At 36.2% G+C, this 27236-nt stretch overlaps 1 pseudogene; it reads left to right on the top strand.

Annotated features, from left to right (window-relative positions):
• The first annotated feature begins 6136 nt into the window (after positions 1 to 6136).
• LOC109264243 (nucleoside diphosphate kinase A-like) overlaps positions 6137 to 27236 on the top strand; it is a 32455-nt pseudogene continuing 11355 nt past the window's right edge.

Consider the following 27236-nt stretch of genomic DNA (forward strand, 5'->3'; position numbering starts at 1 on the left):
TAATATGACATGATTTTTTTTTTATTTATTTTTGAGACAGAGAGATACAGAGCATGAACGGGGGAGGGGCAGAGAGAGAGGGAGACAGAATCGGAAGCAGGCTCCAGGCTCTGAGCCCTCAGCCCAGCGCCGGGCGCGGGGATCGAATTCAGGACCGCGAGATCGTGACCTGAGCTGAAGTCGGACGCTTAACTGACTAGCCACCCAGGCGCCCCATAATATGACATGATTTTTAAGGAATGGATTCAAACATTACACTGCTCTGGCACGATTTTTAGAGGATTTCAACGCTTTCTCCAGTGATCACCAATGTAAATGTGATAATTTGGCAGGAAAGTCAAGGAAATATTCTTGGGAAGGAGGATATATGTTTTTCAAATCTTAATGAAAACACTATCATATATGTACATATCAGTATCATATCTTCTTCTTTCCATTTAAATAATGAACCATTGATCTTAATTTATACTTATGAAGAACAAAGGTTAATTGGCAAATAAACCTTCGCATTGTTAGCTACCCACTTTAATAATACTGGCACAGATTTTTATAAATCATAGATTATAATTACCATGGAGAGGAGCTATCTAATATTTTGCACTACTGAATATCTTTCCTTTAGGTTTCAGAGACACTTTCTCTTTTAGAAGACAAGATATTATGTTGTATTTTAAGTTAACCAGTATTTCACATGGCTCTGATTCATTTGGAATGATTGTACTGAATATGGACAGAAGAAATGCTTTAAGTACCCATTTTTCTCTCTAAGTAAATATAATTCAAAGAACTTTCTTTACTCTGTTATCTCTCACAAATTATTTTTGGTGGTTTACTATAAATATTATATGTATAGGAGCTATTATGGTAAAGATAAAAAAGCTATAGTCTGTAGGAAAAGCTAGAAGAAATATTTTAAAATTCATTTTTGAATCATAGTCTGTGTCATTGATCATCATTGACAATGAAAAGATTGAGGTGTAAAATGTGGGACTGGAAACTAATTTCTAAAGTTTCAATGAAATCCTGATATCTTTATGGAAACAACAGACAAATATTTGCCATAAGAAGCACATATGTGGCCATCTCAATAAGTATCTAAAAGAGAGATCTCAAATCTAAAAAGAGCAAAAGAAGCCTGTCTTTTTTTCCCACAATTTACATGTTTTAATAAATATTATGGATAAAGTATTGTGGATATAATAATGATCAAATTTTCAGGTATGAATCCTAGTTTGAAATTTCCTATGCACCCAGACATTTTATGGAAAGGGAAAAGCAAAGGGTGGGTTAAGTAAACAAACATACAAAACAATGAACAAAATCAAATGGAAAATAATAATAAAAAATAAACAAATTACCTATCTAACTCAAATTCCTATCTTATTGTTCACTCCCCTTATCCCAGGAGATGTCGTAACAGAATTCTGGAGATTGGTCAAGTACAATAAGATTATTGTATATTATTAGATGCACGGAGGAGATGGTCATGCCAACTATTAGAAGATATAATCCCTGTTATATTGTAGATGAAATTGTTTTGGAACATCTGTTTCTCTCTGTTGTACCCTGGAAATGACAGTGTGATGCAGAAAACACTGTACATGATCCTTCATAACTTCTAGATGAATACACAAGAAAAAAATTGCAAACACAGAAATGTATTTCTCTACCTTTCTTTTATTCTATCATGCCAAAGAAGATATGCAATGAGTAGAAGAAAGTAGTTATAAATACCAGTTATAAATACCACCTATGACCATGTCATGAGTTACAGAAAGGTGGACTATAGTAGTTCTGATTTAAGTATGTTTGTATATTTATTAACCAAATATTTTTTTTCTCTCCCATTGTCCTCCTACCTAACATTGAATTTTTTAAATGACATTTGTTTATATATCAGTATTTATGTTACAAATATCAAAGAGGAAATGTGAATCAACTAAAAGAATGAATGAACATCACCCATCCACAAAACAAGGACTTTGTATACATTTCTCAGGGAGTTGTTATCATTTCTACATGGTAATTGAATCATGTTAGATGTAAGCATGACTTTGTTGTCTTTCTTTGGAAATAAAACATATTCTAAACATAAATGTATGAGTACAAATTTGATAGCAGGTGTACTGCAGTGACTTTGTCATATATTCACTAGACTAGGCTGAATTACGTTTCTTAGATTAATTCTCTTTCCTTTATGTTTCCAATTAGGAAGAGAAACAAACAAAAAAATTGCCCAAGACTTGGAAAATGGATAAGTCAGGGGCAGTTTATGTAGACCCAGTAGGGTAAAGCTAGCTGGGTTCCCAGTGGATTGGCTTATTTGAATAATATTCACAAGCTCCAGAGCATTCAGGCTAGCCATAGTTGTCTGAAATGTGGTCCCAAGGTGGTTAAGGCACAATGGCCCAGAATGTGAGAGTTCATTAATGGAAATGGTTGGAATATGGACCAAACTAGCTACCCAAGAAGGGGAAAACATCCGCCTCTAGCCAGTGGCTCAACACGGAGTCAAGACAGTATTAAAAACAAAACAAACAAACAAAGTTACACTACAGTTGAATCCTTGATGTCTTGAAATCAAATTTCAGCTTGAATATTTGGGATATTTGAGTGGCCAAAATAAGACAGGAGACTTTTAGAGAATAAGGCAGAAGTTGCCTTAAACACCATGGAGAACATCTTATTTTGAAAGTAAAAAGGAAGAACACAACATGAAGAAGTATAAAGAGTCTTTGTAGGCCAACCCGTTGCCATGGAAACATGTATACAACACTAGCCAAAAATAAATAAATACCAGATTTAAATTTTGATGGCCTCAAACAGTATCTTGATGGAGTTGTAATGTGTTTAAAGTACTAGTTACGCATTTATGATAATAACATATTGGTATATTCCTTAGATCGAGGTTGGAGGTCTTGCAGCTTCATTTTTAGAAGGAATGAACTAAAAGTTCAGTAAAGTATATGTAAAAGCTAGTTGTATTCATAACCAAGAATAAGGGACACATGTAGGAAATAGGCAGAACCTCTTGATAGCAAGCAGGAGCGGAGTAGAAGGCACAAAGCAACGGGAGGTCCTCTCCTCAAGAGGCTGAGAGATATGCCTATATGAAGAGATTGTTGACTCGGGAAAGCAATAATTTCCACTTAATTTTAGAATGGCTCAGGTAGTGGCAACCTGTGTAAGATTCTTCTCTTAGTCATGGAGCAGAGTGTAGGGGTATATGTTCTGGAAGAGTGCAAGGTTCATGGGCTAAGCAAACAATGAGCTCAAGAAACAGAATCCCTGATATTGAAAGAAGAGAAGCAGTAAATGCAGTAAATGTCTTGTGTCCAAATTTGTCAGTGTCTTAGAAGAAGCAGTTTTGGATTAAGAGAGATTAAGACCCAGTTGGTGGGTTATTTTGTTTGTTTCTTTGTCTTTTTGTTTTTTTGTCTTTTTTCTAAGTTGTTGGGAAGTCAAGTAGGCATCTCAATCAAACTGGATGCGTGGGACCTCCTGGAGAAATAAAAGTTCTATTGAATGCCTTTTCCAAGAGTGCAGCATTGTGTATTTTGAGAAGTGAAATGTGTGCATGGGCACTAAAGTTCATTGATGTCTGAAATGCTGAAGGAGATAGGTAGAGTCCTAGTGAGTCCTTGTATTGTCATCTGACCATATGTGGATACATTTGTGACTTTGATTTCTATTTTGGGCATTGTGACACAAGAGATTCCCAGAATTCCTTAACCTGAAGGGGACACCTCTTCTCTTAAGCTATAGTCAAGAGCTTGTACAAATGTGCAGATTGCACCATTTGCTCACAAAAGCCTTCAGTCTTAGGAAGAATTCCCAAATTTTCACCAGATGTGCTGATCTAGGGTCCCATCCTTTATCAGGTACATCTCAGTTAAGGGATGGTAAGCTGCAATATTCTACTGAACTATATAAATTATGATGGCAGAAATATCATTGGTACAGTATATCGACTGATTGCTATTCACTCAGTTTGTTCTAAGGGGCTTCCCAAGTAGCTAAGGGGTGTGGGGAAAAGTGATCTCCAGCACCATGATATTTGGCAAGGGACTGAGGACAGGGAAAGCCACTCCATCCTACAGGTGGAATATACCAGTGACTTCAGATTTGGCTCTGTCCTATTTAAGAAGGCTTTGTTAACCTTGCCAAGCTTGTAAGGTGCAGTTTTCATGACCCAAGGAATAATGATGGAAAACTAGGTAAGGAGGGTTACAGTCTCAGAGTGTGTGGCAGCCTCTCTTTTCAGGAGAGCCCAGGCTGTTGCCAGCAATCTGCACTCTAATGGTGCCAACACAGGCAGTTGATTTGTGTTTGTTTTTTTTTGTTTTGTTTTGTTTTTTTCTTGTTTTTGTTTTTTTGCCTCAGGACCCCATATGCAATTTATGGCCATCATAGGTGGTCCAGAGACTCTAGGAGGCAGACAGGGAGGTTGCTAACGTCTTTACAGTGAAAAGTCTCTGAGAGCACTAATGGGAGTGCCTGTTGATTTTGATTTGGATGGATTCTAGAGCCTATTTTTCAAGGTAGGCTGATTTGTAAGTAGCACCATTAGTGAAATTAAGTAACATCTGTAAATGAGGAGTATAGTGCTTTCAGTACTCACAAAGAGTTTTTAATGAATGTGCCAAATGCATTTCCTCAGTGGAGGATATCAATGTGACGTCATACCTGTGCTCCTGAAGAAAAGTGGATGCAGTTAAGATCTTGTCTGCAAAGATGGTGTGCACATACATTATAGGGAGGCTAGTAAAGGTGTGTGTGTCCTCTGGAGGTGAAGGTTAACTGCTGCTGAGAGGTTATTAAAGTAAGGATGTAGTAGAACATAAAACATATTAGCCCAGTATGTAATATAGAAAGATATTTACTGGCTACTGATGAATAGAGTTAGTAATTTCAATACTATTGGGTGTTGGGGACTTAACGGATATGACCACAGCCTTAAGGTTGTGGTAGTTTACCATGACAAGCCATTTAATCTTTCCTTGTTTAAGAACAGGCAAAACGAGGCTGTCAAATAAAGAAGCAATGGAGATAATCACCCATTCATTAATTAGGTCTTATATAATAAATTCTGATCCTTGAAGACCCCGTTTTGATTTATTTGGGGATGTATTAACCATTCTAACTAGGGGCTCATGGAGTCCCATTTTATCAAGCCAATTTGTAAGTGTCAAAGACTTAATTTAATTTAAATTTATTACTCAATATGTCAGAGTGTTTATGTCTAAGATGAGATATTTCAGGGCAAAGGGTACTATGACTATGGGAAATTTAGCCAAGGTTGTAATTAAAATGAGGCATGGCTATTTTTTTGTCTAATTTATATTTAGTTATTTTCCCAAGATTATTTGGGATACCATGTTTAAATTTAGTGGGATCCCAGGTATAATTATAATTTAAGGCCCAGTATTGATTAAGCCCATGAATCCTTGTCTATGGTGCATTTTAGCAAATGCAGTTAATCTAGAATCTATGTAGTAGAAACACAAAAGCCACTTACTATTCTTATATATTATTTCTATATACATTTTTAAAATAAATTTTGGATTTTTAATTGGCTCACATTATGGATTTTTATTTTAATGAATTATGTGCATGTGTATTCTGTTGTTAGTTCCTCCCCAAGTATCTTGGGTTTTATTTCTATTTAATCCCTCTCCCCTATTTTTTTTTCCTGTTTTGAACTTCTAGTAGACTAAAGCCACAGTATTCAGTTTCTGTGTCTGTTTGCTAAGTCATAGTGAGGACTTTCTGTGGGATTACAAGAAAGGGGAAGGATAATGGTAGCCTACCTCATAGGCAGCCATCTTTTGTTCCCACCCTTCCCAGTCCACCTCCCAGGGACTGGGGTCTACACTTAGAGAGGTGTAGCTGGCTCTCCTTGGGACAACACAGCCCCTTATCCAAAGTGTCAGTCAATCCACAGGTTGACATGGTGTGGCACTTAGTAAAGCACAAGTACACTGGACAATGCTTTTTTTTTTTTTTTTTTCATTATTTATGCAATTGGGTAACTTTGGCATCTGCGGGAGGACAGAGGTAAGATATTCAACTCTGGTCTAAACATTGGGCCACTGACCTAGATGCAACCCACAATACCCCTCAGGATCTGGGCAACATGAAGTTAGTTGACAACAGCAAGGTGTGTAGCAGCACAGAAGATGGGCCATCTAAGCAACATCAACAGAAACGGAGTGTCATTCCTCCTACTCTGAGGAAGTCTGGTCGATATCTTCTTCCACAGGAGTCACCAGAAGTGCATGGATAAACCAGAATTCTGCCTCAAATAACAATTAAAACAAAACAAAAACAAAAACAAAAACAAAACAACACTGGTGTTGAAGAAGTGACAAGACCCTGAAATAAGCCTCTGCCAAATGTAGGAAATGACCAGGAAGATACTGGAAAAGTGCCCCCAGAAGTGCAACTCAAGTGATCCATCATTCCTCCTGCCCTAAGTGAGGACTTCGCCTTGGCTGGTATGCAGCCAGTCCCCTGAGTTTAGCCAGTATCTTTAATATTCCATCACCAAGGACATTTGGGTAAAGAGAGACGTGGAAACCACCAATAGACACAGATTAAGTTTTTGATGGCAGGACACGACACTGACACCAAGATAAGTGACAGGCAGGACTCTATTATAGGCATCTCCAAATGAGAAAATGGTGTCAGTCAGGGTCATACAGAGGGTGTACCTGGGGATGGGGTAAGAGAAAGGTGGAGCTGTAAGCGGCAGCTTACGTACGGTAAGTGGGGTGGGGTGGCTAGGTTTTTCTGCCTCTTCTGAATTGGTGGGTTTGAATAAATTTTCAGTTTCTGGGTGTCAAGGCTGTCCCTAGTCGTCTGACACCTGGCCCTAGGTCAATGAGCTCAGGTACGTAATGACCCAGAGTGTGAAAGCCTATGAATGCAGGTGGTTGGAGTGTGGACTTAACTAGAGAAACTGGCTGGCTTCTAGCTAGGACCTCAGAAGTAGGTCAAAACGTATTTAAAACAAACAAACAAAAAAATCATATTACAGGCCTCATCCAGTCCTACTGAATCACAATCTGCATTTTGATATCTCCAGAAGATGCCAATGCACATTCAAGTTTTAGAAACATTGCTGTATACCATGCCTTTTCAGGAACAGTTGAAACACTGGAAGTATTTAACTTGGAAAAGAACAAGTTTGAGTTGGATACTGAAGAGTGAGTCAAACCACTTTAAAAATTTAAATATATAAGGGCTCTCATGATATGAAGGATCCCTTAGTAAAGAAGGGATATTAATGACCAGTTCAAAAATATAGATTTTGTTAAGGTAAGATCATGGTTAACTGACTGTATTATTTGGTGACCCTGTCTATGGAAGAATTATACACCCTCATTCTGTTTAACTTATGGCCATATAACTTGTTCTGGCTAACGAGATGTGGAGGAAAAAGACATTTGTTATTTCTAAACTTTAAGAAGTAGTGAATATTTCACCATTTTTTTCCTTCCTTGCTTCTGGGAGCACGGTAGCATATGCCAAGATAGAACTTCTCACAACCTATATACCTCAGGGAATGTCATGAGCAGTGTCTTGTCATCCTGCAATGGGTACATAGGGTGAACAAGAAATGTTTTCGTTTTAAAGGCCTACTTTCCTCCCCTATTTTTAAGCCTCTGAAATTTGGACGGTGTTTGCAACTGGTATAGTATAAGTTAAGATGACCTGACTGATACAATGAGGAACTTTCTAAAACAAGAATTATACAAAAATGCAATGCACTTTCTTCAGAGGAATGAGAATAAGGCTGGGCAATCAATTAGACGTGGATTTAAATCTCAGCTCTTTTGTTCCCAGCGAATTACATGTATATGGTCGGGCATCTCATGGATATTTGATAAATGTTTTTTTCTCTCCATTAATGCAATAGTTTCCAAATAATCCTATGGAGTTCCATATTTCCAAAGTAGTGCCTGAGGGATCAGAGCTCTGAGGGGATGCTAAAGGTACAGAGTTGCGGGTCTTCTGTCACCTATTTAACCAGTGTGACCCTACTTGAATATTTTTACATACCATAGTGGTATTTAAATTTAGTTGACTAAAAAAATCCCTAAGGGAGCATAGAATGTAAAAACTGCTGCTCTAGAGAATTCCTTGTGAATGGAAATGTTCTAGGCATTTCAGGTGACTGTAGTTGAGCGTAGCTAGAGTGGCAGGATGTCCTAGTTTTCCCAGAACAGGCCTGATTACTTCATTAGTAATCACTCCCTAATTTAATTTCAAAGGTTGCCCGGTTTGGATGATAAAATTATATGGCCACCCTAATAAAAAGTTGAGTATAATGATATGAGTAGATGAGGAGGAGGACAACAAATAGTTAACATTAACATACAAGTTTACAATATACTACAGATTTATTTTTAAAAAGTGATTTTTGGGGCCCCTGGGTGGATTGGTCAGATAAGCATCCGACTCTTGATTTTAGCTCATGGTCTGATTGAGCCCCTGGTGAGATGGAGTCCACGCTGGGCTCCACACTGGAAGGATGGAGTCTGCTTGGGATTCTCCCTGTCCCTTTCTCTCTGCCTCCCACCACTTCCACGTGATCTCTCTCTCTCTCTCTCTCTCAAAATAAATAAACTTTAAAAAAAAAATTAAAATGTGATTTTTTTTTAAAAAAGCAATTCTTTTCTGTCTGATGAATAAGTGGGCTAGATGTACTTTAAAACATGTTTCAAACTTGGAGACTCTCTCATATTATACATATTAGAAATAACCTAGAATAATCCAATCTCTTTAGAGGATGAAGCAATTCATTGCTAAAAATAACACATTTTGATAACACCAAATAAGCAGAAGCCCTGAGAAACATGAAAATTTCTACTGGACATCATTTTCATACTTGAAAGTACTACTTGGTTCTAAAAGAAGATGTGTCTTATAAGGATGCAGGATTTCTTCAAGGTCCGATATCTTTAGAGTTGCAGAAGAGAGTCAATTACATAAGAGCAACAGAAACAATATCCTAACCAAGAGCCAGAGCCATCAGGCACTAAACATGGGTCTCAAATCTAAGGGGCATGTTTAACTTCACCGCTTCCATCTTTTTGTGATGGAGTCACCAACAATTTTAAATAGCGTTCATATGTATCCTTAGTATTGCAGTCAAGGGCTCAGCTGCATCCTAACCAATAGTTCTAGTTCTTAAATACTCAGGAAATCAAAAGGGCAGTTCCAAAAATATTGCTTTAGGAAAGCAGCCCTCCAAGTTGTGTAGGTTGGTATAATTGCGGTGTCAGTGGTAAGCATTTTAAAATTTTATGAAAGTTTAGAATCACACAAAATGTAATTGACTCTATATTATTATATCAGATTAGAAAATCTAAGCTTGTACACTTATATTGATATTTTGACTGTTTAGGACAATGTGATCTTTAGGAAAATGTTTTTGATGTGTAACTCCAATTTCAAATGTAGAAGCGGGAGCTTAGACTTCAAGTTAAAGTCTTGCTAAATTTAAAATCAATGTTGGAGTGTTTAAGGTAACTTTGAATCACTCCATTAAAGGCCTAATGTATTGCAATTTTAAGGATCACCTAAGTGTTTGCCAACCAAATAATGGAGGAAGTTAGAAAGGAAATCAAGTATTTCAAAGTATCTGATTAGTAGAGGGACTATATGTAGAACCTATCATAGTTTGTTTAAGTAACTCACATTGCCACTTAACTCCTGTGGCCATTATAAATGGAATTTAGAAAATTCATTCTTTTGTAAGCAGTTTTGTTAGTGGAAGAAAAGGCAATAATCAAAAGTAGTTCAAGAGATATCAGTGTGCATTCTTCTAAGTAGCCATGCATCAATTTTGTTTCCTGATAACTTCCAGTCTTACTTTACAGGTGTAAAAATAATGGCATGTGGCCCACATAATAAAGTTTAAGTATTTAAATATCATCATAAAATTGACAGAATAGTAGCCTCTTGTGAGCAATAGGGATTTGGGAATAAATCTAATCTTCTCCATGTAGAACATTATCTCTATATTTTATTAATGGAAATAGACAATTTTCAAGGATTTTCAAATCATAAATGCAACCCAGTATGAAAAGTCTAAAGCTCAGACCTTGAGTTTTTATCCAACGGAAAGTTTAATCATGAAATCAATATTTTGTGAACAAAAATTCTAGTGAGCTGTGTGTGCCTGGGGAGAATATTTTCATGGCTCAGTGATGCTACTTAGTACGTGAAAATCACTGAGGCATAACCAGAGAAAGAATTTTGTGAAATAAAACATTCAGCTGTTTTTACAAGATATTGGGCAATGCAAATTATTTTGTCTAACCACTGTGATTTTTTAAAGCTTGCTGATGCCTATATAATGGCCCATCAGGGCACTATAACTCATAGTAGTGTGCTTTTCATTCCCTTGAGTTTATTGGTACCTAATGCTCCATTGTAAGTCATTCTGCATCACCATTGCATAAGCTTAAAGTTCTTAGAAGAAGAGATTTGGGGTGGAGAATAATAGTGCATCATTTTCTCTTCTCTACTTCTCTTCTCTTCTCTTCTCTTCTCTTCTCTTCTCTTCTCTTCTCTTCTCTTCTCTTCTTTCAAAGAAGAAGAGACTAAAAGAAGTAGCTCTGTGTGGGGTCATATAAGCACCCACAAAGCACTGGGGAATCTATGGGGAAAGAATGGGAAATGTAACCAACACCTTCCCATCTGCCATAAAGCTCTACAGTGATGACTCATTTGGTTGTGCTCAATGTACTTGAATGGTGATTTCCTTAATTCTAGAAAACTGAACAGAGCAAGCAACAAAAAGATGTTTCTTTCCTTGTAAGAGTGAAAATGAGAGGTTAAAAAAATGAAGGAATGAATATGAATATAAGTAAGTAATATAAAAATAAATGTAAATAATAAATATAAATATAAATAAATATAAATTAAAAAATACAAATATAAGGGGAAGTCTGGTGAGACAAGATGCAACTTACACAGGGGAAAGTAAAATAATTAAAAACTTGGTTGATGCTTTCTAAGTAAATCAATGGGTATGTTGATCTGTTACAAGCTTCATTCATCTTTTTGTTTTGGGGTTTTCTCTTTTCTCTAATTGCCCTCACTGTCGATGAATTCATGGTTTAGGTTTCTCTGGTGGGGAAGTAGCACAAACATGTGATGTAACTCACCAGAAACAGAATCTGCGTCAAGTCCCCCAGCAAAGTGTGTGTATATCATTATCTCATAGAACCTAAGCCCAATTCACTTCTTTTCAAATACAGCTGGTTAATCTAAGTGTGATGGACAGGGGTGTGAGCCACCCAGATCTCCTGCAGAAAGGACAGCGACCTGTCCCTGGTGACCTCAAGGATATATCAAAAACAGGAGGAACCAGAAAACCAGGTAAGCAGAGCCACAGAGAAAATATTTTCGAATAATCAGAGGCAATAGAAATATAATGTATTAAGATTACTTAAGAGTCTTTCTCAAGTCTATGTGAAAAACAAAACAAAACAAACAAATAAAAACCTTAATTTTGACCTTGTGACCCACAAGTATTTGGAGAACTGCTCACAAGTACGTATACTGTTTTCCCATTTTTCATATAGAATTCCCTGTACGTAACAAACTTCAGAGCAGTTCTTCAAAACAAGCTGAAAGACTGTCTCCCAGGCTGTAGTCCTCAGTAAGACAAGGAATAAAGCATTTACTCACCTACTTTGCGATTGGCTTTCTTTCAGTCGACACTCCTGAAAACACAAAGACTTACCCAAAACAAGCATTCTAAAATGCAAAGATCCTCATAGCTTGGTAGGCTAGAAATCTTTGCAAATGTTTGGAGGGCAGGAAAGTTTCCCTAGAATCATTTTAACACCCCCTTAGGAGGCCACTCATTCTATTTTTTTTTTAAGTTTATTTTTACTTATTTTGAGATACAGAACAAGCTGGGTGGAGCAGAGACAGAGAGAGAGAGAGAGAGAGAGAGAGAGAGAGAGAGGGAGGAAGAATATTAATCAGGCTCTATGCTGTTAGCACAGAACCCAATGTGGGGCTCAAACCACAAGATCATGAGCTGAGCAGAAGTCAAGAGTCCAATACTTAACTGACTGAGCTACCCAGGTATCCCACTGTTCATTCTTTATCAACCATTTTATCAATACAAACAGAAAGAAAACATCAAATAAATCCCTATGAAAGGACAAATGGTTCATTTTTGATAATATATATAATTATTTTAAAACCAACAATGTGTCAGATACTTTATTAAATTATGTATATTCATTATCACTAATCCATTCATGGATCAATCTGTAACTTTATATAGATAAGGAAACTGAGGCTCAAAAGAAAATGAATGAATGAATGAATGAATGAATGATGAGTATAGCAAAGCAAAGACATAAGCCAAAATATATATCTGAATTCCAAAGCCTATGATTCTGGCTTTTGGGCAAGGGGTGGGGGAATAGGATAAAATTTGAGAAGAGGAAATAATGCTGATACAATTACTAGTTTACCCAGTGGCTGAGAGCAGAGATAGGCTAGAAAGAAGGAGAAATGAAGTTTAGAGGCCTAAAATAATTTCACAAATGTTTTCCTTCGAAGTTGCCGTAACCAATGTCAAAACTCCATCAAATTACTTTTGCGTGAAGTTTGACATAAAATAATATAAATAAAATATTTTAAATTGGGCTCCCTATGTATAAACTAAAACTTTTAAAAATGTAAGGAAAGATTAATATAGTCCTATCAAGACCTTTGATAATCACTGACTAAACGTATGAATAGAAGCTCAGCATTATCACATATTTTTGTGAGTCTCTGGAAAATACCACGTGAAACACAAAGGCACATTACCTTGATAGCTTTTATTATTTACATGCAGTCAAGGTTTTCATGTATCTAATGAGAAACTCCTAAAGGCAACACACAACAAGATGGTTACCTTGGCAACTGAGCCTGGCCAACCACAGAAACATTTTAATAAGGCAGCCGCACCATCAGGGATAAAACAGTCCCAGTTTGACAGGGGAGTAAAATTGGCACACTGAACCTGAACAGGGCAGGAACACACATAACATGGGCACAAGCAGATGCTGTAATATGATGTGTTCTAAAATTCCACTTGCAACAAAAATCATTACTGCTCAAAAGCTACACTAGTTACTGAGGAAAGCTTAATATTCTGCTGTGCACTGGGTTCTCCAAGGTTGAGATTTTGGTCTGCCAAAATCTTTAACATCATACTGGATGGTCTCAGTCAATTGAGTCTAAGCACACAGATGATATTTTGAATGGGGCTTGCAAGGACACTGAAAAACTTGGTACTGTGCTCCATGAATGCCTTTGAAATAAATAGATTTAGAGATAACTGTAAAAGATCTAGAGATAACTCTAAAAGATCAAAGCTTGGGATGCCTGGGTGGCTCAGTTGATTAAGCAACTGACTCTTGATTTCAGCTCAGGTTCATGATCTCATGGTCATGAGACCAAGCCCTGCATCAGGCTCTTCTGCACTGGGCATGCAGCCTGCTTAACATTCTCTCTCTTCCTCTCCTCCTGTCCCTCTCCTGTTTTCATGTGCTCTCATGAGCTTTCTCTCTCTGTCTCTGTCTCTCTCTCTGTCTCTCTCTCTCTCTCTCAAAAATAAAAAAATAAAAAATAAAGGGTCAAAGCTTAATCCACTGATCTCACCTATTAAGTAAGTAGGTGTGGAGCACTGAGAAGTGAGAACTGTGCTCTTCCTCAGTCCCTTCAAGCATATCACATGGGCATTTCTAACACTCTTCCTTTTTAAGTCTGAGTTTTAGTTGATGGTCTTCTGAGAAAGTTAATTGGAATGTTATTTTTTATAGACCTGACTAATACCCTACAAATTCGCTTTGGCACCATAGGATAAGGTAATTCAATACATAGGTAATACGCCAAACAGAGGAACCCAAATCCTACACTATTATTTCAGTAGGTACAGGCAGCTGGGTTGCAAACACCACACTGTAATTAACATATTCACTCAAAAAATATTTCAACTGTTTAGGCTGAATGAATATGTGCATAATATCCTCCAAAAAACGTGCTCTATATTCCTTGCATTGAATCAGTGGGCCCTGTTAGAGGTAGTGAGAGTTCCAGTGTGTTCTCTGACCTAACTCCCAAGGCTGCATTGGGTACCCATTTTCCACCTGCTTAAAGAACCCTATAAATAATACTACTTATCACATTATTTTGAATTTTTGTATGCTGGCTTGTGTCTTCTTTTAACTTAAAACTCTTGGAGAATAGTAATCCTATTTGTATAAACGTATATCCCCAGGACTTTATCGGTATCTGGCTCAGCATAAGCGTAAAGTAAATGTATTTTGACTGAATCAGAAAAATAGGAGAGAACACATGTGAATATAATTCTCCTTGCTAGTGGAACCCCTGTTGACTTCTGATCTTTCCCGGGATGCAGTTTCCTCACACAGTCACTTGGTAACTTGGGTATTTCTGATTTACATGGAAATAAATGCAGAGTGAGAGGACAGCTACTATTTCCCCCCTCTTTGTTAGATTACACTTACTCTGCATTATCGGTTATCTAGTCTTACCTGCTGGAATTTTCCCTGCCTGAGTACCCCAGATATAAATCTCAGAGTTAAGACCTTACTTTTCAATGTGTCACATATACTGGTGTCTCCTCATTTTGTGCTCGTGCTCCTTGTCGACTGGCTGCTTCCGTAAGAAGCAGCTGACTAAGCCCACTTAGGCTGTCTAATCATAGCCCCTGAACTGTGTCTGCCTCCAGAGCTGTTTAACAAATTATTAACATGATGAACAAGGGTTTTGCTTTTTACATTTTGTGCATTGTCTTTTTGCCAGGAAATGCCTAGATATTACGTTTTGCCCTCGTGAAAAGCCAATCACATGTAAATGAGATCATACAGTATTTGTTGGTCTGTGACTGGCTTATTTCACTTCTATTGCTCTCCAAGTTCATCCATGTTACCACAGGCTCCTAATGCTATAATCCATATGAGCGTGCAGATGTCTCCCTGAGATAGTGATTTCATTTTACTTGGATATACTTCACTGTGGGCTGAATGTTTGTTTCCTCCCACAAATACACATGTTGACATCTTAGTCATCAGCGTGATGATATCTGGAGATGGGATCACTGGGGGTAATAAGGTCATGAGCATGGGGCACTCGTGAATGGGATTAGTGGCTTTATAAAAGAGACCCTCAGCTCCTTCATTTTATGTGAGGATAAATCGAGAGGAGTGCTACCTGGAAGAAGTCACTCCATAATGGCATCCTGATCTCAGACTTCTGGCTTCTGGGATTGTAAGAAATAAATGCTGTTTGTAAATCATCCAGTTGGTGGCATTTTGTTATAGCAGCCCAAACAAACGAAGACATACACAGAAGTGGGACTGATGTGTCATATGGTAGCTCTATTTTCATTTTTTGAGAAACCCCCGTACTGTTTTCCATCATGGCTCTGCCACTTTCATTCTCCCCGACAGTGTGTAAGGATTCCCTTTCCTCCAACTCCTCACCAACACCTGTCATTTTTTTTTTTTTTTTGTCTTTTTGATGGTAGCCATTCTAACAGATGTGAGGTGATATCACATTTTGGTGTCAGTTTTGCATTTCCCTCATGATTGGCGACACTGGGTACCTTTTCATAGACCTGCTGGCCATCTTTATGTCTTCTGTGGAAAAATGTTTATTCAGGTCTTTTTCCCACTCATAGAAGCAGAGAGCAGAACAGTCACTGCCAAGGGTTTGGGGTGGGGAAAATAGTGAAATATTGGTCAAAGATTACAAGTTCAGATACGCAAGGTGAATAAGTTCTGGAGATCGAACACACAGTGTAGTGACTACAGTTAATGATATTGAACTGTACACCTGAAATTTGCAGAATAAGAGAATAAATCTTAATTCTTCTCACCAAAGGAAATAAAGCTAACTTTGTAAAAAGTATATGAAATGGTGGATATTGAATTTGATTGTGGTGATCAGTTCACATTATATATGTATGTCAAACATTATATCGAAACATCATGTGTGCACTTTAAATGCACACAAATTTATTCATCAATTATACCTCAATAAAACAGGGGCAACAGGCCTGCCAATCATCTGTTCGAAAATAGAGTGTATAGGCTCACTATTCCATCTTGATCTTTTAAATTTTTTTCAGAGAGTAATATTTACTTGAAAGGTATCATTCAATCTTTACATTAAAGTTGTTGCACATAAGATTAATATTATATCTATTTTTCAGGTAAACAAACTGAGACTGAATGGAAGTCGTGTGTGATCTAGAACTACATAGAGTCTGGACAAAAATCCAGGTTTACTTTCTCTCTGAGAGTCCTCCAGGCTCTGCAAATAATATCCCATCTCAGAAAAAGAACTTAACATGTTTACGAATTCCATTTGAGTCACAAGAAATGTTGTATTATTCATATTGTTCTTAAAAGGAATGTTATGATAATTTGAGAGGATTTAAATATAGTGGTGAAACCTTAGGTACACGATAAGAAACAAAAAGACTTTTGTATATAATTTGTCAAGCTATCGTGTTGTGGAAAAGTAGAAAAGGCTTTGAGGAATTTTTTTTTTTTTTTAATGTGGCATATATAACTTTGTCCCTGTTGTATATGGCATGGTTTGTATGTGGGAAAGGCCTCCTATTAGACATCTAATAGCTCATTTGGGGGCCACTGTTATATTAGAAGAGCTTATCTTTATATTTTTTTCCATTGTCTCATTTCCCTTAGAAATCTGTGCAGTTTCCTTTCCAGGAAAAATATAATCTGATTGGATGAGCTAAGAAGCTATTTCATAATAGGCTTCTTGATAGATAGACTTAATAAACATTCATTTAGACTTACGTCAGAAAGACCAAACAAATGTCATATTTTTAGAAAAAAATATAAGATGACCTTTTGAAACAAGGCTAACAATCTCCTACCAAGATGCCTAAGCGATATAGCTAATGTTGCATCTCATTTGTCATGATTTACAGCCACACAAATGACATTTGTATTTGAAAAGGTCAGGATGGATGATGTTATTGCTCAGTAAGAGTAACACCCACTACAATTTAAATTAGATATTTTACAAGTGCATTACTGGAAATTTTTAATGGACGCTGGGGACAATTGATGATACTTGCATCTGAAATATCCCCATTTGAAAATTATCACGGCCGTGTGTAATTATCTGTGATCGAGAGTGGTGAAGATGTTAGGTCTCAGAACTTTTCTTCTGGGTCGTATCTTGGGTCTATGTAAAAATCTCTTTGGGTCCACCTCTGCAGAACTTGCATGGCCCATGCTTTAAGTGTGTGTCTTAACTTTTAAAGTATCATCACAGGGGCGCCTGGGTGGCTTGGTCGGTTAAGCGTCCGACTTCGGCTCAGGTCATGATCTCACGGTCCATGAGTTCGAGCCCCGAGTGGGGCTCTGTGCTGACCGCTCAGAGCCTGGAGCCTGTTTCAGATTCTGTGTCTCCCTCTCTCTCTGCCCCATCCCCACTCATTCTCTGTCTCTCTCTGTCTCAAAAATAAATAAACATTAAAAAAAAAAAGTATCATCACAAACTTGTCTTCCAGTCAATTGATTGTTAAAAATTTAGGATCGATGGTGGGCAAACTTTTCCTGTAAAGCACTAGTTAGTACATTGTGTACATTTTGTGTTATTCATCTCTAGAGTTGTACTGTGAAATACACAAACAAATGTGTGTCTGTGTTCCAGGAGAACTTTATTTGCAAAACCAATGGTGGCTGCATGATCTGTGTTTTGACTCCTGATGGACTATCAGAGTTCTACAGTTTTGATACGTAAAAGTTATTCTGAAATCTTAATGTGCAAATTGCCAAATAATCTACCATGAACAAAATTATTCTTAGGGCTTTTTCTTTTTTAAGGAAAGACAGTCCCTCATTCCTCTTTACCCAAGCTTTTTCTGAAGAGCATAGTATTTCTGTGAAATATCGGTAAGTAGTTTTGTGGTAAGTATGTGATAGTTTCATGGTGAATTTGGGAAATATCGAATTAAAAAAGCATAACAGGTTTCTCTGGAGGAGAATGTGCAGGAACTTTTAATATAATGAAATGGACCATAGAGCAAAAGGAGAAAGGAAAATTTTTTAAAACTTATCTGGTGTGTGAGCCTTTTTCTTTTTTTTTGTTTTTAACAAAACATTTGTCACTGAATCATCAGTGGGACACAGTTTGCAAGAAAATTAACTTCAGTTTAATTTGTGAGGGAGTAGGTAGTAATTTAATTATTTAAAATGTTATCTTAAGGTTTTTTGGTTGATGTTTCTTTATAGAATTGACAATTATCCATGTTAGTTCATAAGAAAATTGTGAGGTGACTCACGATATCTGTCATATAAATCTTTGCCTTTAAAGAAGGTTTGGAAGTAAGAGAAAATAAAAGAATCGAAAGGAAAATTGACATTGTTGTCTTCATACTAATGATAACTTCACAAGTAAAAGCACCCTACTGGTTCAAAGGACCCCTCACAATTACACTTCGATGTTATAATGTTTGGGGACATTTAGGTAATGGAATCTCTTTATACCTTTTTCACTGCAGCCTGTTAGTGAAAACAATTTTAATAATATTAAAAATAATGTGATTTAATGAAAGTATAACCAGAAATATTTAAGTAAATTTTCCTTTTGTTAACTCAATCTCTAAACTTTTAATTTTTTTAAAATGTCATTTTTATTAACAACATAGTAAAAAATAGATGTTGACAAGGATGTGAAGAAAGGGGAATCCTCTTACACTGTTGATGGGATAGCAAACTGGTGCAGCCGCTCTGGAAAACAGTATGGAGGTTTCTCAAAAAGTTACAAGTAGAACTACCCGGTGACCCAGTAATTGCACTACTAGATATTTTTTTTAAATATATGAAATTTATTGTCTAATTGGTTTCCATACAACACCCAGTGCTCATCCCAACAGGTGCCTTCCTCAATACCTATCACCCACCTTCCCCTCCCTCCCACCCCCCATCAGCCCTCAGTTTATTCTCAGTTTTTAAGAGTCTCTTATGCTTTGGTTCTCTCCCACTCTAACCTCTTTTTTTTCCTTCCCCTCCCCCATGGACTTCTGTTAAGTTTCTCAGGATCCACATAAGAGTGAAAACATATGGTGTCTGTCTTTCTCTGTATGGCTTATTTCACTTAGCATAACACTCTCCAGTTCCATCCACGTTGCTACAAAGGGCCATATTTCATTCTTTCTCATTGCCACGTAGTACTCCATTGTGTATATAAACCACAATTTCTTTATCCATTCATCGGTTGATGGACATTTAGGCTCTTTCCATCATTTGGCTATTGTTGAGAGTGCTGCTATAAACATTGAGGTACAAGTGCCCCTGTGCATCAGAACTCCTGTATCCCTTGGGTAAATTCCTAGCATGCACTACTAGGTATTTATCCAAGGGATACAGGTGTGCTGTTTCAAAGGGGCATATTAAGTACCTATTAAGTATAACCAAAGGTCCTAAATTATTGAAACAATTAATGAACTTGAGAAAAAATATGATTGCACTTTCTTACAAATGATTCTTTCATATCTCTTATCCACCACCCATCACACACTGTCAGCTTCTTTCTTCCTTGCTGGTGGTTATAGCATAATGCTATCATATTCCATATTATGCGCAAACTATATGTTCATGTTCAAATGGCTCTTTACTTATACATACTTATTTTTTTTAGTTCTGCTGATATTTTTTATTTGTAATAATTGTTTGACTTATTTTTTGTTTAGGATGAGATGTATTTTATTTTTCCATAAAATTAATAAAAGTATATTTCTATTAATGATTTTATTCAATATATTTCTATTAATGGCCTTTATCCATTGGCAGAAGAAAATATCAGAATCGTTGGACTGAGGGATAGATGTGATATGTTTCATTTCTATCAGTGTTTGTCAAATATTCCTAGTTAAATTGAAAATTCTAAAATGCGACTCTTACATCTTCCCAAGGACATAGTATTATGCTGGGTATTTGGGAGACTGATGAGATGAATCCTCCTCAAGGCACAGCTCATGAGACTTTCCTGGGGATCACAATTCTTGAGGAATTTCATTTAGAAAAAAACAATCTCAATGAAAAGGCTTCTTTATAATGAAGCATTGTTGGAAATTACAGCAACAGAAACAATATGCAGAATGCACAAGGACTTGACTTTAAGTTCTCACCATTGTGGTTATACTAGTGATATCACCATTCACAATTTAGTTAACTTTCCCAAGCCTCATTTAGCTAATCTTCTAAACGATAATAATAGGACCAATTTTTCAATATCACTGAGAAACTTAAGTGAGATAATGAAATTACACAGGTAGAGGAAAAATGTGTCATGTTTCTATGTCCCAGATGGACAAAACAAGCACAAGTCAACAAATAAATACGTGAAAAAATTAACTAGTAAATAAATAGCAAACAAAGTGTCAAAGACCTTAGAAGAGAGAGAATTATCTTTAACTAATGGATGTCAATAAAGAAGGAGGTGGTGTAAGAAGTGGGCATCCCTTTACTGACTGTTTTAAATAGAAAACAATGGAATATATATCAAGTATAAAAGAAAATATCTGAATAAATGCAGGTGGGCATGTGATGGGTAGAGAGAAAGACACATTAAGGAAGAGAAATTAGGTATGTGTGGCAAATCAGGAGAGAGTGTTTTGAAGAAAGTTGTAAAGGTAAATTTACATAGATCTGAGCTGATCATGCTATCATAATTATTTTAAATTTCATTTAATAAAGATAAAAACTGGATGGTATCAGCTTCTAGTAGTGGAAGCTCTAGATATAATGATTAACTGGATGTGCATTAAAAGAAGGTAAAATTGGGGCACCTGAATGGCTCAGTCGGTTGAGCATCTGACCTTGGCTCAGGTCATGATCCTATGGTTTGCGGGTTCAAGCCCCACGTTGGACTCTGTGCTGACAGCTCAGAGCCTGGACCCTGCTTCAGATTCTGTGTCTCCCTCTCTCTCTCTACCCCTCCCCTGCTCATGCTCTCTCTCTCTCTCTCAAAAATAAATACTAAAAAGCATTAAATTTTTTTTTTGAAAAAAGAAGGTAAAATTGGAGTAAAGTTTTCTTCAGTGTTGCCTGGGATATATGTGATAGTAATAACAGAAAAGGGAGAACAGTAAGAGGTGCAGATTTTAGTCCCAGAACTGGAAAAATAAAGATTAATATGGAATAGCATAAATATATGTATGAAACCAAATAATTTAAAAACACATAGAAATTGAGTAAAGTCATATATTGGGACTTGCTTATTTTTGAATTGGCTAAGATCCTTTAATTATAAACACATTTTGTAATTTCAAGTTTATTTACCCAATGAGATAGCATTTAAAAAGCAAAATAAAGCCTTGGTTAGTTGACCCAAGTGATGTGTGATGGTAATCCACTCTGTTGAATGGCCGACTCCACCGTATTCTGTTTTGTTAATTACAGTAAGATAACAGCAGCTTTTAAATTTCTATCTCTGTAAGAAGTTAAGCAATCACAAAACTGTACAGATGAATTCTCAATCATTCAGTCCAAATTCTTTATTTCACAGATGCCCAGATGACTTACTGAAGGAATCAGAGCATGCTCTCCAAAATGTGAGTTGGTAATCTTTTCAAAACATGATTTAAAACTATTTCATTTTCTTGTAGAAAACATCACAGTATATGGTGATAAAGTGCATAAAATCTGTTAGCATTAAGAAAATTCAGAAATCCTTCCTACCTCCCCAGTGATCCCTTAGGCAGGTTTTCAATGCTATACCCAGGGTTTATGAAGTTTATGCACTTACTAAAAGACTGAAGTTATGAATGTGTCAGTCTCTCAAAAAAAAAAAAAAAAAAAGCATCAGTCTCTCTTTAGAGAGTAAAAATCCAAGAAAGAAAATTGGGAAGAATCTTAATGATAAAAACAACAGTGTATATGATTACTTTATGCAAAATATATATGCAAAAATGAAAAAAAAGAAAAAAATCTGAGTTATCAAATAAACTCCATGGCAAAAAAAAACCACAAAAAACAAAAAACAACATGCTCACACATACACACACAAAACAAACAACAACAACAAAACCCTACTGATTTTAAAATGGGCAAGGAATTTGAATAGGTATTTCTCCATAGAAAACAAGCAGGTATAAGAAAATCTGCTCAACATAATCATCAAGGAAATGGATATCAAAACCACAATGAGATGTCACCTCACCCTGTTAGGAGGGCTACTATCAAACAAAAAAACATGAAAAACAAGTGTGCACTAGAATGTAAGGAAATTGGAATCCTCTACACCTTATTGGTAGGAATCCAAAATGGTGTAGTCACTAAGGAAAACAATATGGAGCTTCCTCAAAAAAATAAAAAATAAAGCTACCATATGCTTCAATAATCCTACTTCTGGGCATTTATCCAAACAATTTAAAGAGATATTAGCACTTCCATGTTCACTGTAGTACAAATCACAATGGCCAAGGTGTGGAAACAACCTAAATATCCATCAATGGATGAAAGGAGAAAGAAAATGCAGCATATACATATAATAGAACATTATTCAACTTAAAAAAATAAAAGGGAAATCCTACCATTGTGACAGTATGGAGCCATCTTGAAAACATTATGTTAGGGGCACCTGGGTGGCTCAGGTCATGATCTCGCGGTTTGTGGGTTTGAGTCCTACATCGAGCTCTGTGCTGACCACTCAGAGCCTGGAGGCTGCTTCAGATTCTGTGTCTCCCCCTCTCTCTGCCCCTCCCTGACTCATGCTCTGTCTCTGTTTCTCAAAAATAAACAAACATTGAAAGAAAAAAAAATGAAAACATTATGCTGGGTGAAATAAGCCAGTCTTAGAAAGAAAAATAATGTGGATTCCCCTTGTAAGAGGTATCTACCATAGGCAAATGCATAGACTCAAATAGTGTGATGTTACCAGAGGTGGGGGGAGGGGGATGTGGGAAGTTGCTAATGACAGGCATACAGTTTCAGTTATAACAAGATAAATAAACTCTAAAGATCTTCTGTACAACATTGTACCTACAGTCAATAACACTTATTGTATACTTAAAAATGTGTTAAAGGGCAGGGGCACCTGGGTGGCTCAGTCAGTTAAACATCTGACTTTGGCTCAGGCTATAATCTCATGGTTTGTGGGTTTGAGAACTGCATCCTGCTCTCTGCTGTCAGCATAGGGCCCACCTGGGATCCTGTCCCCTCCTTCTCTGCCCCTCCCCCACTCTCGCTCTCTCTCTGAATAAATAAACATTAAAAAGAAAAGATTTATAAAATGTGCTAAAAGGGCAGATCTCATGTTAAATGTTCTTACCAAAATGGAATAAAAAAAAATTAAATCCCAATACCAAATAAATATCTCCATTTCGTAATGAATACTATGTAGAACGTTCACTCTCTTAAAATGGCTAAAATTTGGAGCTATTTAAATGTACTTAAAAAATAAAATGATGCGTAAGAGTAGATCCAAAATTTTCAGTGTAATACCAGCAATGATAAGTAAAATATTTAAAATTCCATATAGTTTTGAGGTGCCTGGGTGACTCAATCAGTGTGTGTCTGACTCTTGATTTCGGCTCGGGTCATGCTCTCATGGTGGTGAGATTGAGCCCCACATTCAGCTCTGAGTAGGGCTCTGCAGTGGGCATAAATCCTGCCTAAGATTCTCCCTCTCAATCTCTCTCTGCCCCTCCCCCATCTCTCTTTCTCTTTCAAAATAAATAAACTTTAAAAAATTCTTTACTGTTTTCCAAAGTGGCTATAACAGCTTACATTCCTATCAACAGCGCATGAGGCTTCCTTTTTTCCAAATCCTCACCAACACTTATTAATTCTTGTCGTTCTGGTTTTAGTCATGCTTACAGATATAAGGTGATATTTCATTGTGGTTTTGATTTGCATTTCTATGATGATTAATAATGTTGAGCATCTTTTCATGTGTCTGTTTGGCCATCGGCATATCTTCTCTGGAAAAATATCTATCAGGTCCTCTGCTTATTTTTTAATAGTATTTGTGTGTGTGTGTGTGTATGTTGAGTTGTATAAGTTCTTTATATATTTTGGATATTAACGCCTTACCAGATACATCATTTGCAAATATCTTCTCCCATTCAGCAGGTTGCCTTTTTGTTTTGCTGATAGTTTCCTTTGTTATGCAAAAGCTTTTTACTTTGATGTAGTCCCACGAGTTTATTTTTGTTTTTGTTTCTCTTGCCTCAGGAGACATATCCAGAAAAATGTTGCTATAGCCAATGTCAGGGAAATTACTGCCTGTATTCTTTTCTAAGATTTCCGGTTACAAAATGAACACAACACAAGAATAAAAGGCACAGCACAAGGAATATGGGCAGTGATAATATCATAGCATTGTATGGTGACAGACGGTAGCTGCACTTGTGGAGACCATAGCTTAATGTATAGAGAAGTTGAATCACTATATTGTACACCTGAAACTAACGTAACATTGTGTTTCAATGATACTCAGATAAGAAAAATAAATAAATCAAATTCCTTAAATATTATTTTCCTTCCAACCAAATATTCCTCTCTGGATCTTTTCTGCACTTGAGATATATGGATATAACTATGTAGGAGAAGATTTCCTCAGGGATGAAATTCACTGACTTAGTTGATGGGACAATAACTAAATTAAAGAAAACCTCAGGATATAAGATAATTTACAAAATTCAATGGTATTTCTGTGGGTCAGCAGCAAAAATTGAGATGATACACAATTATTGGAAAATAATAAAAAAATGTTTAACATAAGATACTCAGGAACAAATTTAATCAAGAATATTCAGTATTCCTACACTAAGAAAAACAAAATATTACTAAACGAATTTGAAGAAGATCCAAATAAAATATACACACATAATATGTTCAGTGATTAGAAAACTCAAGGATTTGAGAGATGCGTTCTCCTCAGTAAGGATACAAAGAAAGTGCCATCAAAATCCCAGTGGTTGTGTAAAGGTGCACGTGTGTGTTGGTGTGCGTGCACTTTCACACATCTGAAAATTTGGGCGGTAATTAAAAAACGCACTTGGAAATGCAAAGGATATAAAATAGTGAAGAGTAAAGATGGAGATCTTAAACTACTTTACTTCAAGACATAGAGTAATTAAAGACATGTGATCAAAAGAACAGAACATAAAGAAATAGACCCACACATATGTAGTCATTTAATCTTCAACAAAGGCACAAATGTCATTAAATATTTAATGTTTAGTATTTTCAATACATGACGCTGAACAACTGGATATATATCTATGGAAAGACTCTAAGCTTGACCCCTGCCTAACACCATGCTCAAAAACAACAACAACAGCAACAAACACTTGGAATATATTGTAGACCTAAAAGAAAAGTAAATTACATTGAAATTTAAATCTACTCCTCAAAAAATACTATAAAAAAGAAAAAGAGTAAGTCACAGACTAGGAAAATACATTCATAGTTCATATACCAAACAATAGAATTTTAAACATAATATATAAATAACTCCAATAACTCAATAGTAAAATCAACAAGCTTTCAGACAAATGAAAAAGACTTGAGAAGACATTTCATTAAAGGTTTATGAATATCTAATAAGCTCTTTGAAGTAAGCTTAACATAATTTGTAATCAGAGAAGTGGAGATTTCAAACACTTTGATATATCACTAAGAACTCACTGCATGGGCTACATTTAGGAAGATTGACAATATCAGGTATTGGTGAGGATGTGAAACATTTAAGACTCTCTTGCATTGCTGCTCAAACTATAAAATGGTACAAACACTTTGGAAATGAAGTTTGGCAGGTTGTGCATAGCTAAAGCACTTATCATGGGAGCTACCAATTCCATGCCTAGGTGTTTTCCCAAGAGAAAGAAAGTATTTTTCATACAAGTATTTCATGTGAATTTCAATAAATCTTTACTTACAATAACCATTAGTTGGGAATAGAAATGTTTATCGTCAACAATATTTTAAAAGAATGTCAGATACTCTCATCACTGATGAACGCCAAAGACATCAGTCTAGATAAAATGTGGTTAGGTGGTTGCCTATAGTATAAAATGGTTGAGAGATTGTAAAATGCAGCAGTGGAGCTTTCTGGAATGATGGAATGGTTATAATGTCAAGTGGAATAGTGGTTAAGCGTTTCATTTGTCAAAACTCATCAGATTATACACTTAAAATAGTGTGCAATTTTATAGGTATAAATTATATCCATACAAATGCTAGAGAAAATATAAACTGAATGCTATATTACTTTTATATAAAGAAAGTTTTATAATTATGAGTTAAAATTTAGATATAAAAAAGAAAGAAGTGATAATTTGGACTTAGTGATGCTGAAAAAAAAAAGCATTGCAGACAGGAGCATCATAAGCAAATAAAATAATAACTAAAGAAAAATAATTAAATTTGTAATAGTTAATAACTTTTTGTCTATCTATCCACTTTTCCATTCATCACTTTCTATCATCTACTTAATATAGTTATAAATGTTACATACATGTAATCAGAGTGGTCACAAATAAATACAAGTGAAGTGGCTCCTGATCACATAAAAGATGCTCAACTGTACTTGAAAAGAATTTCAAAATAAACTATGAAGAGATATGTATGTATCACATTGGCAGAAATCACAAAACTTGAAAACATATTTATGTTCCTATGGAGAATAGACACTCTACAGATTGCTGTGAGGAATGCAAAATCACACAGCACCCATGGAAGTGAATCACACAGTACCTAATAAAATTACCTATACATCCAAGCTTTGATACAGTGATCCCACATACAAGAAATCTCTCCTGTAGATATACCCAGAAAAAGTTGGAAAGACTTTTCCAGAAAGCTCTCCATTGTAGTTTTTCTGTGCCACCAAAAAGACCACAAGTAGCAGAAATGTTTGCCAGTAAGAAACAGTGTAAACATAGTGCTATCAAATTCTATGGAGTAATCTCCAAAATATATTGTAAGAAAACCAAAGAGGTGTGCCTGGGCGGCTCAGTCGGTTAGATGTCCAACTTTGGCTCAGATCATGATCTCATGGTTCATGGGTTTGAGCCCCATGGGTTTGAGCTGACAGCTCAGAGCCTGTAGTCTGCTTCAGATTCTGTGTCTGCCTCTCTCTCTGCTTCTCCCCCACTGACGCTCCGTCTCTCTCTCTCTCAAAAAAAACATTAAAAA

This window comes from Panthera pardus, unplaced genomic scaffold, assembly GCF_024362965.1.
Source record: "Panthera pardus isolate Hobbes unplaced genomic scaffold, ASM2436296v1 HiC_scaffold_22, whole genome shotgun sequence".
Lineage (NCBI taxonomy): Eukaryota > Metazoa > Chordata > Mammalia > Carnivora > Felidae > Panthera > Panthera pardus.